Source organism: Juglans microcarpa x Juglans regia, chromosome 8D (genome assembly GCF_004785595.1).
Source record: "Juglans microcarpa x Juglans regia isolate MS1-56 chromosome 8D, Jm3101_v1.0, whole genome shotgun sequence".
NCBI classification, from domain to species: Eukaryota; Viridiplantae; Streptophyta; class Magnoliopsida; order Fagales; family Juglandaceae; genus Juglans; species Juglans microcarpa x Juglans regia.
The window spans coordinates 4,035,813-4,041,435 of record NC_054608.1 but is presented as its reverse complement, the minus strand read 5'-3'; positions in this window follow the sequence as shown (position 1 = coordinate 4,041,435).

Genomic DNA, 5,623 nt, shown 5'->3' with positions numbered 1-5,623 from the left:
TATTTCTTTTGCTTCCCTTTATTACTTTCTTTTACCATTATTTAAATGTGTGTGTGTATATATATATATATATATATATCGTACTTTTAATTATGGATTTATAACATCATTTCATGTGATAATGATAGGTAGGTCAAGATTAAGGCTAAAGAGAAAGAGATATGTAAAATAGACCCTATAATATTCATATTATCTGTGTAGATTTATTGGACAATATTGAATGCTTGCTTAACCATTATGTGCCTTATAATTTAGAGAGAAAAAAGAAAAAAAATCTAACAAACCCAAATTCACAAGCATGATATCAATAATTGATGCACTAAGCTTAAGCAAAAAGTCCGATTTAAACATGATTCTTGCAGTAGTCAAGAATTATGACAAATAAGTAAAGGGTGATCTCTGTCTATTTATATATAAAAAATAAGAGGTGTTATGTTCACAAAGAGATATCGAAAAAATAAATAACAAAGTGACATGTCTTGGGGCCACGAAGGGAGAATATTTATATTCATATAAGGTTTGGAATTGGATGACACTCATGGTTTGAGGCATCAGCTACTTTGCATTCTTTACAGTGCGTACGGACGAATAGATGCTTTGCCGATGAGCAGCACTTTTCTTAACTTTTATAAAGAAAAAGAAAAAAATCATCTGTATTTTGATATTATATGATCAATCATCAACCGATTCTTAATGTCTAAGGCAGAAGTACCGTTGGTTGTAAGACACCTTGCTCTTATCCTTTTCTATAATATTCTTGTTCAGGACAACTTTAAGAGAAGTTCCTCCTCGTACCATTGGAGTAATTTGAGTTCTAAATTGAGAACCTAACTCTATATTCATGAACGCTCAAAGTGGATTTGTAAATGGACTCCATCTAACGGTTTAAAAATGGAATCCAAAAAGATGAAAATGGTGTAACTCTTACAAAAGTTACTATGAGAATAATTCTTTTAATAATTCGAGTCTCTCTCTCTCTCTCATCTAGGACAGTAAATGAATCACTATTCGATAGCCCGTTTGGTACTTATCCAGTTAAACTCGAATCGAATTCGACTCGTGAAAAAAAAAAGTCTCCCTGTGAAAGCAAATACCCGCTCGATTAGTAAATAACACATATCCAACAAAACTCGACTCGACTCGACTCGATTAAGATTCTTTAAGGCCCGCTCATTCATGCTAGAGTCAACTCGTTAGCTCGATTCGATAAAAACTCATTCATATATTGATAAATATATACATACACCTATGTATATATACATATATGAATTAGCTAATAATATAAGTATAACACTTTTGTACTTAAATATATAATATGTAACTTGATTACCTATGTCTATATATTGAATATACTTCATAGTTATATTTTATAATTTGTACAATAATTAGTTGATAAGATTTAATAATTTCATATACTAGTATGTGAAAACCATATATAAAATAGATATATGCTATCATATTATGTGTATGTATTAATAATTTTTATAGGCATATAATATATTGTTATTATGGATAAATATCAACTAGTCAGATATTAATTATTTATAAATTTTTAAAATCTTATAATTCAATAGAGGTTTTACTTATTAGTTGTAAAAATTTAATATTAGATTTTTATTTTTATTTTTTGTCTATCTAATTTATTTATTATTTAATCTTATTCAAAAAAAAAAATTGAGCCGAGCTTAATCTCATTTTTGAGGACGAGCTTGAGTTGAAAATTTAACTTACTGAGTCGAATTCGAACAAAGAATAAATAAAAATCTCGAACTCAGACTCGAGTATTTTGAGTCCAACAAGCCAAAAACTAGCTTGGCTTGGCTCGGCTCGATTACAACCCCACTCTTACTGTTATGATATAGCCTATAGAATGAAAATACCTCTTAAACATAGTTTTTTTTTTTTTTAATGATTTGTATTTTAATCTTATTGTGAGAACTGATACTTATATATTTAAGATTTTATCGTCCTCGGTCACATCGGCCAACTAATGTGGCATATATTAAATGGTTTCGTAAATCGTTCACTTCAATAAAAAAATATTAAATGAGTATGATAAAAGAAATTATCATGTTTAAAATATTGAATCATATTTATTGTGCTAACTATATATTGGTTGTGCTTAATTATCTTAGATGTTTGATATTCCCACTTAGTTTTATGATATTCTTTGAAATATATAATAATTTGACCTTTAGGCCCTGTTTAGTTGTTAAATTCATTTGAGTTGAATTCAATTTAGTCTAATTTTAAGTTAAGTCTAACATCTAAATACTCAACTCTCAAATTCTTAAACTCAAAACATCTTTACACAATGGATATTTTGTGTTTCTCGGCAACAATTTAATTTCTTGGTCATCCAAGAAACAACCAACGATAGCATGCTTGTCCACTGAGGCAGAATTCAAGGCAGTTGCAAATTCCACAGCTAAAGTAATTTGGGTCCAAAACTTGTATCGTGACTTCGGCGTGAATCTTTCTTAAGCTCCTCTGATCTACTGTGATAACATGAGCACCATTTATCTGTCATCAAACCCAGTGTTTCATGCCCACACAAAACATGTCAAAATCAACTTTCATTTTGTTTGTGATCGGGTCCTCAACAAATCACTTCAGGTGGCTTTCATTTCAAGTCAAGATTAGCTTGCTAATACTTTGACAAAGCCGCTCTCATCTGCTTGATTCAACAAGTTGTGCACAAGTCTACACCTCAAATATTTGCCGCTTGACTTGAGGGGGGATGTTAAGGGTATTATCGACCCTTCACACACTACCAACACGTAGCCTAAGGACCACAATGCAGTTAGACTCTGCCATTTCTTTGCAACACCATCCTCTGCGTGAGATACATCATGCAGCAACATTCCTTTGTAACAATATCTTATTCTTCCAAAATATTTTTTCATAATCGTATATATAAGGCATATGATTGTAATAGACAAAAAAGATGAATGAAAATACAACCAAGCCTTATTTCAACACTCTCTCTCTCTCTCTGAGTGTGCATGCGCGTGCTATGATGTCATGAAAATTGATTCACGCTCTGAATTTAAATATTGAACCCCGCTCAATAGAGTGCCATTGTTTTATTTACCTCAAGTGTGATTCTGGACTTTTGTCTCTCTAGGATTGTAATCTGTATGAAATAATGAGAGACCGACGAAGTCCATTTTCAGATGAAGAGATCTGGAACTTTATGTCTGAAGTGTTGCAAAGACTTAGTCACATGAGCAGAAATGGATATTTTCATCGAGATCTAAAATCTGGTAAAATATTTTCATACTGTTAGTTGTGTGTTCATCCATCTTGTTTTAAGATTTATTTATCGATGTTTTCATGAGTTTTTTGAGATTTTTATTGGCCCTTTCATCCTTGAAGAAAATTGCGGGTGACAAACAACTTTCTTAAAATTGCTGATTTTGGACTGGCTAGAGAAGTGTCGTCAGTGGGTCTTTATACTAAATATGTTTCCACACGGTGGTGAGTCATATCAAATTACCTAATCTTGTTTACTCTCTCTGTCATCATGTGCATACATGCGAGTGCTGATTAATGCTCTGTTAAGTGAACACATCATATGGTAATGTTTTAATTTTTGGGGGGATATGTTTGCATGCCTGAACGTGTGCCCTCACTGATACTGTTAAATCTAACTCTCAGATTGTATTTATTTCACATTTATGGTTTGTGTTTATACATATGCTAGCTAGGTATAGGGCACCAGAGTCCAGAAGTTTTGTTGCAGTCTCCATCCTACACTCCAGCTGTTGGTAATCATTTTTGAAACCCACTCACTGCAGAAACTTCTCCACTCTTCTTTCTTTCTTAATTGTTAAGTGTTAGTTGCTTTCTCTCTCATAGAAAGGCTGGAATGTTTTAGGTTGATTACTTTTTTTTTTGAGTAATCAATCGTTCATCATTCAGTTCAGCAAGTGTTGGATACAACGAGGGACTCCCTCCATAGAAATGCTCTCCTTAGAGAGTTTTAGTGCATCCTTAGCTAAACAATGGGCAATACAGTTGGACTTCCTAGAAATAAAATGTGCAGACCCGAGAGACAAACTCTTTTGTTCATCTTTAATGTCTTGAATGATCAGTCCTGTTGAGCTCCAGTCTAAAGTTTCGTTGTTGAGGTCATTCACCACACTGAAAGCATCCCCTTCAATTAGTAGTCTTGAGATTCCTAGTTGTTTGCAGAACAAAACTACTCTGAGGGCTGCCACTGCCTCTGCAAGTTTAACATCAGGGAACGGATTCCTTGAGGATCTCAGAGTTGTTGTTACTCTCCCCTCCCAATTCCTGACCACCACACCTATCCACACTCTACTGCTTACTTGATCAACAGAGGCATCCCAGTTGGCCTTGTAGACATTCATAGGGGGGGCCTCTAGGGTTCTATCTCATATGGCCTTCCAGATTCCTCTATTAGTTTGTTGTCATTAGCCTCCTTAAACTCCTTAGTCATTTGTAAAGCAGATAGAGCCACGCTAGAGGGATTCTCAAATTTCTCTTCAAACACAATGACATTTCTTCTCTTCCACACTTTATAGGCTGTACAGGCAAACATTTCTATATCTTCTTCATTGAGATTAGACAACACATTCTCCACAACTTCTTTAAAAGATGTAAATCTGACCTTCATTTTTTGCAGACTCCTAGAGTAGGCAGCCCATACATCCTGCACTGAAGGACACGCCCACAAGGCATGCATGACAGATTCTGGCTCCAAATTGCAAACAGGGCAAATTTAGGCTTCTCTGATTTTCCTCTTTCTGAGATTGAGGTTAGTTGGTATAGATTCATGGGAAGCTCTCCATAAAAACAGTCTGACTGCACTCGAGATCTGAATTTTCCATATTTTTGGCCAAATTTCCTTTTGTTTTCATTGAGCAAAAGTTTGTCCCACTGAGTTCTGTGACATTGTGCCCAATAAATGGTAGGCACTCTTAACAAAAAAAATTCCATCTTTATTACACCTCCAAATAAGCTTGTCTGAACTGCCACTTCTACTAATAGGAATTTTACTGATATTGTTAATGTCTTCTTCGATGAATATACTTCTCAATGCTTCCAAATTCCAGGATTAAGTATTATCACCAATCAAGCTACTGACTTGCTAGTGTACCAAGCTCTGATCCAAAGGAGTCTGCACTTCGAAAGTATTTGGTTGGGGAACCCATTTGTCTCTCCATATGTTGACTTTTTCCCCATTCTCAATCCTTCACATCAAGCCTTCCTCTAATACAATTCTAGTTTCCATAAAGCTTATCCAAAGAAAAAAGGCATTGCTACCCATTTTTGCTTGTAGAAAGTCAATCCTGAAATAATACTTGGCCTTCATCACCTTAGACACTAGGGATTAGGGCTGTTGTATTAATTTCGAGCCCTGCTTGGCCAATAGTGCTAGGTTGAAATGTTCAAAATCTCTGTACCCTAACCCCCCTTCTGCCTTGCTCTTTCCCATTAGTTTCCATGGGAGCCACTGAGTCTTAGTTCTATTTCCCCTGCTACCCCACCAAAACTGTTGCATAAGCTTGTTAATAGCATTGAGGATAGTTCTAGGGAGCTTGAAAATGCTCATGCAATAAGTGGGAATAGCTTACACTACTGATTTTAAAAGCAC